The following is a 16,042-nucleotide window of genomic DNA, read 5'->3' as shown; positions in this document are numbered from 1 at the left end:
GATTGCATCTCGCCATTTCGCTGCGCTGCGCGCTACCACTAACTAACGGCCCCTCGTAACGGCCCGCTCCTCTCGTAATTGATCGCAGTTCATAACTTTCGGAGCACTTAAAATCTCAACCATCACCAACTCCGGTAGCAGTTTATAACTATACCAGCAGCTCCGCTCGCTTTCGTGTTCTACTCCCATTCGAGAACTCGACCGCGGGCTGCCAGCGAACGAGAAAGAACGTAGCGTAAATTAATCCAAATTAATCCCACTGCAGCAGCGCCAGTTTCCCTGCTGCCCACTTCCCACCACGGTTGAGCTGTAAATTGTTTCTCGAGCTGAGCTTTCAGCGTGGTATGCAATGACGGTCATAATTTTAATACACCTCCTAGCGCTGCTCATTCTAATGGCAGATGACGTATGACTTCACTTGTACTACTACTGCTAGCTACTGCATCACAGCCCTCGGACGCCCAAGAGCTCTTCTCTTTCGGAGTGTTGGAATTTTGCATCGTAAAAAAGGGGCCCTTTAACGGCTTCAAACGAAACTCTTCCACTGAACTTCGGCTGTTTGTTTGTTTCAACATGCCTTGTAACTGTCAGGTTTCATGATCTAAACTAATATTCAAACGGCACGAAACCAAAGTGGAAAGATCTGTGCTTGCTCGGTTGGTTGTACCTACATATATTCATACAGAAGCAGCAGATCAAGCAGACCGAGATGAAATGAGGATGGCCTTCTCGTCGTGATCTCGGCGCGAAAGTAGACCACTAACGGGTGCAGTTATTCACGCAGCCCGACCGACCCGATGCACGCCACTTTTATGGCAAAGTGGCATCGTTACAGAGAAATTGAGACGAGCAGAGAATGGGCAAGGTTATTATGGTATTGCTCGAAAATTGCACTCTGCTTCTCCTATTCTCCGGCTAAACAACTGTTGTTTAATGTGATAAAATCATTTTTCTCATTTTTTATTGCATCCAGACGGTCGTGGAGAGATGGAAATGAGGGATCATCTTTTCCCCGTTCTAGGCTACTCGGTCTTACTAGACATGAACGAAAACTTCGGCTGCCTGTGGAATAATAGGAGATCAAGTTTCGTAATTGAATTCTAACATCTAGGCTTTAAAATCGCTTAGTTTCCAAGGATCCGATCCGATTTGAATTTTTACAAACGGAGTTTTACTTTTTTGATTTCATGGTGTCCCGTGGAATTCCAATTATTCAACCTCGTCGTTTACCAATTTTCCAACTTATTCACTTCAACTGAACAACTTTACATACTTTCAATTTTAGATTTCTCAACTTTTCGGAAATTCTCGATTTTTACCCGTTTTTAACTGCAGACTTTTCCACTTTTCAACTGACGATAAGTTCTTTCAGGTTTCCAACTACGCCGCATTACGATTTTTCTACTTATTAATTTTTAGACCGTTTATCCAACCTTTCAATACATGCATCATCTCACATATTCGTAGCTGCAACTATTTGTTTCTGACCATTTTGTTCCATATCAGGCAGTCCAAAATCTTTAGAACTCCCACTTTTTCTGTTAGTGCTTTGTTTTAGCATTGTTTGCGATGAGCATATCAAGATCATCCACAGCCAACTTACTGCGAATGTCGCATAACTGAGTCGCACGCCGTTTTATAATGAGTCTGCATGTTGCACTCCCAAAGCTTTTCATAGAGTTAGGACTGAATTCGTCGTAAGGCGTCGTGCATTAATTACTTACCGCTAAAAATCTAGGATTCAACACTCCCATCAACTATCAACAGCTCCCATGTAACTATCAGTAACGTTTAATATGACTCCCCTTCCAAGATACCATAACGCTGAACAACCTGCTCCATCCATAATTTTTCAATTTTGAGAAAACATCGCAGTTACGTGACTATCTCAACTACCGCGCATCGTTCTATACGGCTACAATGGGATTCGTTCAGCACCCCCCAAGGTTTTTTTCATCACTAGCGGACCACTTTTAATTTTAATCACTAAACAAAATCACTCACTACACTTACAATACTTTAATCTTTGAAATGTCCCTAAAACAAGCTTGAATTAGCAGAAATATATGAGATGAATTTCTACAATTCATAAATTTCAACTGTATGTATTTTCATCTGTTTTCACTGCGTTCTGTTAATACGAAAAAATCATACTGAAAATGTTGAATTTTTCCGACATAATTGACATAAATCCACAGCACTGTAGTGGTTACCTAGCTTACCAATTTTGCACATAAACAACTACAGCGGAAATCTAGGTAACATACTACGACGGGCTGCGGCTACGTTCATTCATGATAATGTGATTCATTCAAGATTAACAGTGTGACGAATATGGGAGTATCGTGAGATGAATAATTGAGCAGTGATTCAAGTTTTGAGATGGATATGGAAGCGTTGTAAAAAATTGTTTGTTTTACAAAACTCAGGATAAATCTAGCTAATTTTACTAAATATACAATGCTAAACGATTCCATGAGAGGACGTAAGCATATTTAGTATATTTGTTTAATGATTCCGTGAAAACTTGGTGTTATATCCGTGCATGCTTCGTGAATATCGGCTCAATGGGATGAATAATGGAGCAGTTCCCCTAATAAAAAAATATATTCAAAAATTTTAGGCAATTTCTTTATAAATCCACAATAAAGAAGGCTTTATTTGTGAATCAAAGAAAAATCATGAAATAAGCATGATTTTGATCCAGCCAGCGCACAGTGGTCCAATATGGCAAAAAGTGGAACTTAATTTCGTAGCGCCTTTCACCGTCATCCTAGCTTATAAAGAGTCTTCGGAACAATTGTTTGTATGAATGACTCGCATAATCGCAAATTATCAGAAAATTTGAAAAGTTTACTATACTAAAAATGAAAACCTAAATTAATCCACCTGGCGGTCAGACCCAGCCTTTCTCATTCAAACTTTTATTTGAAAAATAGATTTACATGAACGCTTCAATCCAATAAATGTATATTCACGGTTGTGTAGTTTCTGAGATAATGAAGTTTCGTGATTTTCACATTTCGATACATTACAGACGAAATTACAGTTCGATTACAGTAAAATTCAATTGGGTGTTATGAGGCAGCTAAACTTATTAATTGACACTAATTTTGTTGAAATCAGGTCAGCCATCTCTGAGAAAAGTGAGTGAGTCCAAGTAGTCGTCGGAATATGTTCCTCTTCATAGCTGGATTTCACATTTTTAAACATAACAGGCAAAGTAATAGTCCGATTGCAAAACGAATCAATAGGGTCTTATGGGGCAACTAGATCTTCCACTTGACACTGATTTTATTAAAATCGGTCCAGCCATCTCTGAGAAACATGAGTGAGATTAAACAGTCTTCAGAACATGTTTCTTTTCATAACTTTTGAACCATAAGTTCAATCTTCATAAAATTCAAAAGTTAAAGGTATTTCAGGTAGCCCGTTCATTTGAAATCAATGTTGTTCAAATCGGTTGTGTAGTTTTTGAGATAATGATGTTTCATGATTTTTACATTTCGATACATAACCTCTAAACTATAAATCCGATTACAATAAAATTGGATAAGGTCTTATGGGACAACAAGATCTTTCATTTGCAATTAATTTCATAAAAATCGATCTCCGTCGCTAGCTAAAGACAAAACACTGGAGAGCCACGCGAGCCGAGGGTTTTTTAACTTCGGCACATGAGGCAACCGAGGGCTCGCAGTTTCGGGGAACACACAAGCATTGGTTGCCACGATGAGATCGACAATGGTATAATATTGGAAAGCTTGACGGTAGTCATCGCATACAACCACCTGCAATATTTTTTCCATATGTACTTTTGTAAACATGATGCGTTTGAGAAAACACGTGTTAGCAAGCGGGCTTCCGAGGGCTCACGAATTCGGGAACACTCGGGCATGTGTTTGCCGAAGCTTCTGAAGGGCTGTTTGGGGAAACTGTGGGTTTCCGTTTTGTATAAGCACTGAAGGGCAATGAAAACACCCTCCGTGGCATCGCCTAAAACACACACGCAAGTGGTGTGGTTGGTTTGGACATGCCTGTGCGACACCTCTATCTTCAGGATTTTTCATCAGGAATTATCCAAAAGACATATTTCTGAATACAGAAATATACAACCGGAACAATCTAAAGGCCCCGTAGGAACCCGGAATGGGGACATTTACATTTCTACATCAAATATAGCGTGCGACACCTCTATCTTTATGATTTTTTATCAGGCGTCTTCCAAAAGACATATTACTGAATATAGGCTGCATTGGTTACTCCCGGAGCGATCCGTATGCCTTGAAGGAACTGGGAGTGCGGGCATTGGTATTTTTGAATAAAATGGATTTGATGCAGAAATGTGAATTCTCCCACTACGAGTTCATTCGGGGCATCATGGTTGTTCCGAAATTGGCCAATGCTGCCTATATTCAGAAAATTTTTTTTGAAAGATTCCTAATGCTAAATCGAGAGAGAGATAGAGAGAGAGAGAGAAAGAGATAGAGAGAGAAAGAGAGAGAGAGAGGCGGAGAGAGAGAGAGAAAAAGAGAGAGAGAGAGAAAAAGAGAGAGATGGAGGAGAGAGAGATGGAGGAGAGAGAGAGAAGGAGGAGAGAGAGAGATGGAGGAGAGAGATGGAGGAGAGAGAGAGAGAGATGGAGGAGAGAGAGATAGAGGGAGAGGGAGAGGGAGAGGGAGAGGAAGAGGAAGAGGGAGAGGGAGAGGGAGAGGGAGAGGGAGAGGGAGAGGGAGAGGGAGAGGGAGAGGGAGAGGGAGAGGGAGAGGGAGAGGGAGAGGGAGAGAGAGAAGTTCACATATACAAATTTTCATTTTTCTCTGCGTGTATCTATTTTTGAGTGAGCAAGCCTATAAAAGTTACAAAATTTTAGTTGTCACCCGTTATTCTTTCTTGCTCGAGAGCTTTCTATGAGATGACACTAATTTTATATGTTGCATATTTTTTAGTTTAAATAAAGAAAACGATTCTTCACCAAGTTCCTTAGCCAATTCACACTGTCGAAAAAACGTGTCCCGTGAACATTATATTATTTGAAGTTAACAGCATAAATTTGAACATTTTTAGCATAAATAAATGCAAAATATAAATAAATATCACAATGTAGCAGTAATTTAATCACTGAGCGGGGGGTCACCAAGGACTGGGCAGTATGGGTTGCATTGACAGCTAATTTTCCATTGTTTACGTCTCAGTTTCGAGGTTAGCTTCGACGCAAGCGGTGTTCGCGTGTACAAAAGAGTGTCTAATCCCAGTTTGTGGACAGTTTCAAAGTAAGAGTGAGCATTGAGGCTAGTGCAAAAGGGCACACTGACTATTCTTCACCAGCAATAGAATCAGTTGAGAAAAAGCGGTTTTAATACAGGTTTTCTCACGGAAATGAAGAACTTCCATTGCTAGAACCCGATGTTTTAATAAGCCGACGGTAAAGAAGTTCTTCATAACACAGCAGGAAATAATCGGCAAGAGGAATTTCCTCTCTCACCGGCTGTATACCATGGATGAGATGACCCCGTACATTTCCTACTTATGAAGAGAAGACATTCTTTATGCTATTCGTACTATGTTTATTGAGATTTGAACAAAGTTTTATGCTCGAAAACGGTCCATTTGGCTTGTAATGTTAAAATATTTATTGCAAAATCTATATCACAAAATTAAGAATCGAGTCTCGACTTTATCAGTATTTCTATTGCAAACAAAACGTTTTTCCCAAAAAAAAACACAATTTTGGAGCGCTAGAATTGTAACATTTTTTTACAGTCATTATTCGAAATTCAGCATATGCTTCATTTCACATTTCGGTTTTTATCTCTACTATTTTCTATTTTATTTTGTGATCCGTGAGCTTGCACAAGAGTTACAAATCTCATTATAAAGTTTTTTTGTGAAGTAAAGGGTAAATTTTGTCTGCTCATTGTTTTTTTAACCAGCATTACATCAGCCCAATCAATCAATACTGATAAACTGCTGTGTGTACATCTCGTGGCTCATTTGAGCACACAGTGTAAACACGTTACGTGAAACAAAGTTGAATGATTAGATGAAGTGTGTAACAAACGCTTACCCGCTCAAGCTTATAGCAATTGATGACCCCAGCGCACAGCTTAACCAATTTGTAGAGTATCCAAAAAAATAACATGTACTAACAACCATCATCGCAACGCGTTTCCAATTCGCAATTTCCAACTGGTCGCGCTTCGGTGACCGGCAGACGAAACGCACTAAAAGCACCGAATTAATCTCTTATTCATGATAAAAATAGGCACACAAGGAAAAAAACAACATCCAATACATTTCAGGCAAAAGAAGGAAAAACACCGACCAATCGAACTGGAACCGACAATAAAAAACCACCAAATGAAAATCAGTGCAAAAGTTTCACTGCACTTTTCAGCCCGCGAACTCTTGCACAAAGCCCAGATTCCGAATGGAACAGAAACAAAAACCCCACAACGGACAATGTGTCGAAAAGTGAATCCAGCTTATCTTTTGCTGTTCAACTCCATCGACAGAAAAAAAAAGCTGTAAAACCGTTACAACAACAGATCGCATTTGCCCTTAGCTCGTTAAGGTATCGACCCATTTTATAGCCGTTGGAGTCTAAAAGCTCCTGAGCTCTGAATTGACGCTAAAAGGTTTATAAGTTGAGCCTTTTATCAGCTAATCTTGCACATACTTCCAATAATTGAGACCTCACTCTCTAGCGTGCTCTACCGTTGGTTTTCCGAGATGTCATCTTAGACACGATCTGAGATTAGTCCAGTCCGGAGTAACGGCTACCTGCATGGTCTAAGTCGAGTCGGTCCCATCGTTGGTCACAACAAGGCCAAACACAAACGAGGGAGCGTGATTTCCTGGAAAACATTGGGAGGCGCAATTAATCGAAACAGTGACTTTTGTTTTGGTTTCCTTCGAATTTGCTTGTTGCTATTTTAAGATGAGCTCGATATTGGAATGGTTCTCTAATCGTTGGAAAAATTACTAGAATAAAATGGTCTTTAACATCGTTCGTGTGACTACTGCATTTGAACCACCCTAAACGACACATTCGCCGGTAATTTCGCGCCAGCATGCAGTGTGTTATTATTGTGATGTTTATTTTTTTCAGCTTTCCTTCAGCAAACCGCCCGCCAACGGACGGAGTAACTCGGAACATGATCTGACCTACTAAAACCGTATGGTTTTTAAAACTATTACCAAACTAGCAAACAATCATCAATCTACTAAGTTAAGCAGCCAGTGCCACCTTTAGGGCTATACCTTCAGTGAAAGATGGGCGATGAAAATAGTAAATAAAAAACAGCTTTCGAGGAAAATCGGGTCACCTGAGCATGGTTAGCCAATACCGGGCCGTTCTCGGTCACGATCGATGTCGACGGCGGAAGATACTGGCGGCTTTGATTTATGGCCGTTGTAGGAAGGGAAACGAATAAAGCATATGTTAATTAAATTACTGTTGACAATATTGTTGAAAGTTCCAAACACTGTTTTACGGTCCGCACGAGAAATGAGTTAATGAGCGATCTTGATGATTGGAACTAACTGTAGGCTTTGTACGAGGGATTAAAGGTGATAGTCAACGTAACAGTTTTGTTAATTTAGTCGTATTGTTCAACCAATCATTATGAGTTAAAAGCATTACGATCGAAATGACCGTTAAGTAAATCTCACTCACATTCTAAGAAGAGACGTCTACAAAATTTTAATATTATTATTAAACATTGAAAATCATGAAAACCATTTTGAGAATTTTATTATTGTAGAAAGAAGTCATCAAAAAAACAAAATAATTATCAAATATGTCATCAAAAAAATATCAGAACATAACAAACAATGTCATGAACATAATCATAAAGCAATGATCAAAACTTCAATAAAATATCATCAAACAGGCATCAGAAAATCATTATAGGATTATAAAAAGAAACTTCTATCAAATAACAAAATACTCCATAAAGAATAAGTTGAAAAGAAAACAGTCTGGAAATAGAAAATTACAAAATTTTCTGAAAATTATCGGAATATCACTGGAATCATATCGTGGAGTCGGCAAACAATCATAGAAAAATTATTGAACAATTGCAAGCAAACTTTTACAACTCATGACACAATCAAGAAGGTTTATCGAAACAAATTAATCAATGAATCACGTGAAATTAGTCAACAAGCGAGAATTGAAAAAAACATCAAAATATCTCTGAAGATTCATCATTAAGTGGTCTGAGGACCATTGATGAGTTCACAAAAATTGCAAGAAAACGATCAAAGCCATTCAACAAATAAGATTTGTTGATGATCAATAAAAAAATCATTAAAAGAAACATCAAGATCGTCAAGAGAACACGATCCACGCATTTCTTGAATACAAAAACTGGAAATCCTTTCAGTTCTGAATATGGGGAGTGTTTTGGTTTCTCAATAGCTGCCATAATTTCACCGTTAAAAAACTGGAAATAAAACATACTTATTATATTGGAAGGTACATCTTGTATTTCGCTGATATCTCTTAACCCAAAATCGATGATCTGAGCGGAGTGTTCAACTATGTTACCTGAAAAAACCACTCAATAGTTTTACATAACATTAGTTTTTGTACAAAGTGAACGTAAAATATCATTTCAAAAATACAATCGTTGTGTTATTAAAAGCAATCACCTGAATCGTCAGCGAAATAACAAATAGCACACTTCAAAGTCACCACCTTTCAACGCCAGAGTCGTAACACCGAAAATAATTAGTCTTCTTCCGCACCAGCTAACCACTAGTATCAGTATCAAATTTACCCCGGCTCACCGCACAAGACTGATTTTGTACATTTCGTTTTCTGAAATGCTCTGAAAAGTGAATTGAATCAGACACGCCAAAAGTAACGTTCTTGTAGCAACAGCTATAATTATAATCAATCACTTGCACTCGATATCGTTAGGTGATAACCTGCTTGAACCCCGGAAAGCGCAATGTTCACACTATTTAATTTTCATACACATTCGCAGACCCCGAGCTTGGGTAAGTCAACAATGAGCACCTCAATTAGCATAATGTATCGTATGTGTATTTTTTCCTTCTTTCGTTTCGTTCTTTCAATGCACCATTCTTCCCATAAATGGACTGCGCTTCTCTTCTTTTTTTTACGAACTCAATTCTGCTTCGAAGAATTTTCCTGGAATGCACATCTTTCTTCTGCGCTAACCCACGATTAGTCTCTGCGATTGTTTCGACGGCTCAATGGCATTTGCTTTAGTGAAACGTCCTGGCTTGACTTGACCTGGTGAGAGTAATAGCCGCAAAAACCAAGCCAAGAACCCTGTGGAGTCACGACATAAACTCACGCACGCAGATCTTCGCTGATAACAACACACAGTCACCAAAAACGACACCCGGAAGAAACACACTGAAAGTAACGACCAAGTAGAACACTTTACACACCTGATCAGAAGCTGCAACAAACACCGAACCTTTCGCAAGCACGAGTTGAGACCAACTGATTCATCCTATCGTATCGTCGCATCGCCGTTCGCCGCAGCTGAAGTGCATTCGAACCAGCAGTGAACCGAAGTGTAGCGAACGATAATCAACAACACAACACAGAACGCCGAATGGAAACCGAAGCCAGCCGAAGAGGAATGTAAACAAATGGCTCACGCAACTGCTCAGGAACTTTATGAACTCAAAATGAACACTTTAGGTTGGCAGCGCTGCTGCCGAAGCGTTCTCCTTGAAATGTTCGATACACTGAGCAACTGAATGAACTCTACTGTAAAACGCGTAGGTATAACAAACGGATCAAAATGGTTAACATGCGGATAGAAAATTTCGTTCCTTCTTCATGGTGTGAAATTTGCTAATGTGATAATAAAGTTCTAGATTATAGACTGTCCCAGAAAAAAGGGCACGCTTTTCTATCGCTGTCATTCGGGTATTCTATCTGCTCCATCTTAATGTTTGCACTTAAACGTCAAACCAAACACAACTCACTGTAATGCCTTGTTCAGACTACGCCGCATATCACCTGATATCGCTAGATGATATCGGATATCACCTCGGGTGCTCACACTACAGTCAAATGATATGGTTTGACACTTGATTCGATAATTGAAAAGAGAAGAAAACAAAAACAGGTCAAGGCAAAAACAAGACATCAAGAGAAATGAAATTAGGATACACATGTCAGCTAGTTAGCTCGCACCAACGCGAACTCTTATATGCAATTGTCAGCATGTGCGGGATGACAAGAGCAAAAATATTTCCTTCCTTCAATCGAGCTGTCAACGGATATCACCTCGGCTACATGTTATCGCGGATATCATGTTCGAAAACCAATAATAACCACATTTCCAGCAGTTGGCAACACGGCCAACAGACATTTGACGCAACCCTACGAATTTCGCAATTCGCGTTGCATGCGAGAAAAAGGAAGGAAATATTTCTACTATTTTCATCCCGCACATTTTGACAATTGCATATGAGAGTTCGCGTTGGTGCGAGCCAACTAGCTGACATATCTATCCTAATCCCATTACTCTTGTTGTCTTGTTTTAGCTTTGACCTGTTTTTGTTTTCTTCTCTTTTCAATTACCAAAGCAGATGTCAAATCATATCAGCTCACTGTAGAGTGAACACTTGAGATGATATCCGGTATCATCTGGCGATATCAGGTGATATTCGGCGTAGTCTAAACAAGGCAATATCGTGCACAGCTGGTTCACTGTTCCAGGATTATCACCCAGGAAGTTGTCGAAACTGGAGAACGCTGGTGTGAATGCGGTGCGTATTGCGATCTGAAAGTTCAGGGAGGAAAACTATCTTGCCGAGCGATGAACCCCAAATTGAACAACATATGGCCAAAAAGTTGAACACGCCGATTCGTCCAACGTTCAAAGAGCCAAATGAAGAGCTGAAGATGTATAAGAAACAGAAGCAGCAAAAAAGCCCTACGCAGGCAGCCAGCGTGAAACCACGGGCGCGAAAGCTGTACGACACAATTTTCGTCAAGAACAAGTACTGCGTCACGAAGCGCGACGAAACGTATTCGAAGTTGGACTATAAAAGTCTGCCAGGACCGCAATATTACACGATTCGGTGACAACGCGGATACCTCAGTTCTTACTGAAAAATTTGGAAAAAAGTGATGGTCTAACAGGCAATTTGCAATTGTGGTAAATTTACAAAACCTTTCATCGTTAATGGATCAATGAATGCAGATATCAATCAATCAATGTTTGAAATCCTATAATATTCTGGCTCGACCTTGCTTCGTGTCAATACGCTAAGTTGACCATGGACTGGTACAAATCGGAAAACGTGATGATTGAAACGTCCTGAAATTCGTCCCATTGAACGATTTTGGGCTCTGTTCAAGAGTTATCATCGCCAACATGTTCAGCCAGCGGATACCATGGAAAAATTCAAATGAGATTGGACAAAAACGATTGAAATCGTTGTTAATTAGTCTGCTCAGAACTTGAAAAACAGAAAAAGAAAAACGGAAGAGGAAAAGCTCGAGAACTTGCTTACGAATAAAAAAGTCATCAAACATCTTTCATGAATTGTTGATAAACAATGTTCCTTTCTTTTTGGGATGGTCTTTGTTTTCTTGTTTGAGGGGCCATCCACATACCACGTGAACAGATTTGGGGGGGAGGGGGAGGGTCTGTGTGATGTCCACGGTCCATACAAAATTTTTAGAATTTAAATGGGCAGTTGTCCACGGTCGTTAAAAAACTGTCCACGTGGTATGTGAATGGCCCCTTACCATAAAGTGTGTTCCAAATTTCAAATCATCAAATTTTTTCACTATTTAAAGCAAAATTGATCGAAAATTCTGCGTAAATTTTCAAAAAGAATTATCGTGTCACAGGTGTACGAGGCTCAATAGAATATACAAAGGTACGGAGATGGTTTGAATCTCAGGTTTAAAGGGTTTTTTTGTTAACACGTAGAACTCAAAAAAATGTGGAAAAAACAATCTTCGGTAGATTTTTTCACATGTTTTGAAATGAAAATGAGAATACCTTCCTGCGCCATTGAACAATGTGGTATACCATTTCAAACGGCAATTGCTTGTTGACCGAGATCTACGTCACAATCCGGAAATTCGTGTTCTTTTGCCTATTTTTTGCTCTTATACAAACGAATTCCTCATCTGCAGGGCCGTCAGAAAATTGTTCACAAAATGATTGCAGCATTTTTCGAGTGGGAATGAGACGAATGCAGTGATTCGCAGGTACACCGCCTTCATAAACAACCCAAACAGTTTTTTTTAGAGGATGATACCATTCGAATGCCTGCTTTTTTGATTTTTTTTTTAAATATTTCTTTCTAATTGTTACGTATGTCTTGTGGCTTCACACTATCAAATTGATTGACTCAAGAAATACATCGGCACGCTGTTGTAATTCTTCTCGCGGTCGCTTCTCATACTCTTCCACTTTGTTTTGATAATTTTTTTAATGTACAAACTAGCTTTAAACAAATGCAAAAGGTTTTTTATTTGTGTCACTTTTTTCGCCTCATTAAAATTAAAAAAATCATCGTTTTTGAAGTCACTGATGAGAAGACTCCCTTAAATAATAAACAGTTGAAGAGGTTGTGTTTGAGACACGACCGCAAGGTTACCGTAGAATAGAATTGGGTCCTAAAGCTAAACCAGTTTTCATATATCATTTGAAAAAGCCGCGTTTTCAGGGCAAATCGTGAAAAAATGTTTATTATTTTCCTTCGACTTTTAAGTAAAGAATAAAAAAACTGCTTCTTTATTTAAAAATCGAAGGAAAACGATGAACATTTTTAAAATCACGTTTTGCTCAGAAAATTGCACAGCTGATATATGAAAATCAGAAAACCGTAGGACCCTATTACAACAACCTGTGGTTTATGAATTTGATGGTGTAAAGCAGTACATTTCAGTAATATTTCACTTTTTTTTCTTTTTATTTAAATTATTGGTAACATTGAAGAAGAAGGTTAGTTAACTGGCTGAAAGTCTCTCAAAAATAATGTTGAAGGTTATCACCAAAACATAGAGAAGCTTTCACCATAAATAGTAGGAGAATGGCATCCAAGACACGACGGCATGGTTACCGTAGGACCAAAATAATTTTAAACTTTATCAGAAGAATGAGAAGACGGAGTTGTAGCGATTCGTTTTCTCTACAATCTCGAAGCAACAATTACAAAAATGTTTATTGAATGAACGGATGAAATTATTTCATATGAAGTTTTTTTTTCATATTAGCACAGCAATTTCAGCACTTAAGTAAGTACTGAGATTCGCGATAAACAGGATTTTGCCTCCATATGGTAACGTCTTAGGAATGGAAATGAAGATGACATTTCTGCTTGCTATCTTTTATGCAAAACTTTCTAGAGAAACTTTTAGCAGAGGAGGAGCCTCGTAGACTAGAAAATGACTCCCGAGTAGTCAAATCGTTTGTATACTTTCGTGTCGGCTGTGTTAGGGAAGAAAGGCAGTGTTTGGTTGTTCAGTTTGATTTAGACTGAGACAGAGAGTTTCGGCTGATATTCGACCTTATCATGTGTTTTACTTCACCCAATTTTCCTAGCATGAACCCCACATGCTGAAGTCCAATGAGTTCAAAGACACTGATAAAACACAGTAAATTTTCATTACACCACTTCTGGACAACTGCCTTATGCGTTAAATCATGTTGAAAGTAGAAACATTCTCCTCCAAATAATTCACACCCCTGTCTATGAATAGCTCTGGCAGCTTTCCTCTGTTGGATATTTCTTTCCAAACCATCACGGCTGAAGCATTCAGAAATCGATCCACTTCTCTTTTTTTGACTGGAATATCACGAAGACATGCTCCACATACACGATCATTCTGCTTGTTCAAAACAGCCTCCGGCGTAAACAATTTTTCATCTGAAAACAATTAGGTTGTGAGATCTGGCAATTTCTGCGAGATAAGTTATACAAAAGGTTATGACTCGTGTTTATTCCATGAGCCATTTTCCTTGCCAGCCGGGCTGGATTCCGCCTGATACGTTTTTAATATGGCTTTGATCTCCGCTGCAGCACACTCCATTTTCTACCTGCCCAGCAAACAAATTGGTTCATATAACTCACGCTCAACTCTGTTAAATGAATCCTTATTTGGTAAAAAAAGACCATATAAGATGCATGAAATGCGCCTATGTGTACAAATCTGGAGGCCATATACGTACATTGTAAGAAAAATTGGTTACGATTTTTTATAACTTCGCATGCTCTCTTAAATGGCCCCATGGGAAACTTTAAATTGCATTCTATACGACTTAGAGAATTGACGCATTTTACAATTTTGTATGACACGTTAAATGGCTTCATATATAACCTGATATTGCGTTTTATACGATATAAACAAATTTAATTTTGCATTTTATGTAATTTCGAACTTGACGTGCACATTTGAGCGACTTAAAATTAACATTCTTATACATCCTTATGCTGAGTGGCTCTGCTTGGGGACAACGGTGCCAGCTTCCTCGAACCGTTTGATGGTCCTGTATACGAATAATCTGCTCGAATTCAGATGTGATAGCATCAGCAATTTGTTCTCTACTTGAATGCATTACAACTTCCCTCTGAGAAAAGTGAAACATTGCCTTTATCTTTTACAAGCGAACTATAAACATGTGTCGCAATCAAAACAAACAAAACTAATTAACAGGGTAGGCCTCTCGATGCAAAAAGAGGCACTTAAATATGTGTTTCACTGTCATGGTCACACACTGTACAGAAAATTCTTTATTTTTTGTTGTATCCTATATACTCGAACATGCATGAATTTTGAAAATCTGTAATTCTACAAAAAAAGTAGTAGGGTAAGAGTACCTGTTTTGACCGTAGAACGTTTTTTATGAGAGATTTTTGTAATTGTTCCTTTGAAAATCGGTTCAACGGGGAAATCGGATGAATTCGCCTATATTCTGCACTAACATTGAGTTTGAATAATTATATTATGTTATTTGTTGCTCCTATTTCAGCCATAACAATTCTAAATTGGCCACTTGGGGCTCCTATTGTGGCCAAGTTGCGAACAAGTTGAAGTCACACGAGTTTATTTTATAATTTCACTTTAATCCTCGTTATTGTACTAGCTAAAAGGCCAGTATATCTATTGAGCAAACTAAATAATAATACTATTTTTACTCATAGCTAGCAGTGCTAAGTACTTCGAGTTAAAATTTTATTTAAATTGAGTAGGATGTTTAATATTTTTTCATGTACCATTTATCTATATTAATAAAATTAAGAGTCCAAAGCGTTAGTTTTGGTGAATAGTTATAGTTACAGTTTTGTATATAATCTGAACAAATAGAGTTTTGTGATTTCACGTATCTCATGCGATATCTTATAACAGGCCGGAAAACTCCGTACATTTCATGTTTTGCATGAACATTAATACGTTACCATGGTTTTGTTTACATATGGCCAATATCAGGATTATGAATCATGGAATTACATGGATATGTGGCCAAGAATGGATCAGTGAACGTTTTTGGAAACTGTTGGTAATTTGATATTGCAGAGGAAAATCAAACCAAAATGTCAATTTTTATATCCATGTGCTGTAGTAAGTTGTGCCTGCTGCTGGTAACAAACTTGTTATAGAAATGGACAAACTTAAACAAAGTTATGCTCTATGAAAAATAGCTGGCAAATTACCTAAACGTTAGACTGTATAATAGTAAACTGGGGTAAGTATAACTGGTTCCTTTATTGAAAGTAAAATACGCATATATATTTACTATAATAATAGTAATTGTTTCGTCGAATAATACTAGCAGTTTCAATAGGAATAATTTAAGATACAAAACTTTTTATAGAAATGGACAAACTTAAACAAAGTTATGCTCTATGAAAAATAACTGGCAAATTACCTAAACGTTAGACTGTATAATAGTAAACTGGGGTAAGTATAACTAGTTCCTTTGTTGAAAGTAAAATACGCATATATATTTACTATAATAATAGTAATTGTTTTGTCGAATAATATTAGCAGTTTCAATAGGAATAATTTAAGATACTTTTT

At 38.1% G+C, this 16,042-nt stretch overlaps 1 protein-coding gene across 1 annotated transcript in view; it reads right to left on the bottom strand.

Moving 5' to 3' along the window:
- LOC129732206 (putative uncharacterized protein DDB_G0289263) overlaps positions 1-9,494 on the bottom strand; it is a 208,131-nt gene extending 198,637 nt beyond the window's left edge. The window contains exon 1 of the mRNA XM_055692843.1: positions 8,659-9,494. The gene's annotated coding sequence lies outside the window, so the exon portion shown is untranslated. The remainder of the gene's footprint in view (positions 1-8,658) is intronic.
- Between the last annotated feature and the right edge of the window lie 6,548 nt (positions 9,495-16,042).

The sequence above is a fragment of the Wyeomyia smithii genome, chromosome 3 (assembly GCF_029784165.1).
Source record: "Wyeomyia smithii strain HCP4-BCI-WySm-NY-G18 chromosome 3, ASM2978416v1, whole genome shotgun sequence".
In the NCBI taxonomy this organism is placed as follows: Eukaryota; Metazoa; Arthropoda; class Insecta; order Diptera; family Culicidae; genus Wyeomyia; species Wyeomyia smithii.
This window is presented reverse-complemented; position numbering and strand designations above follow the sequence as displayed.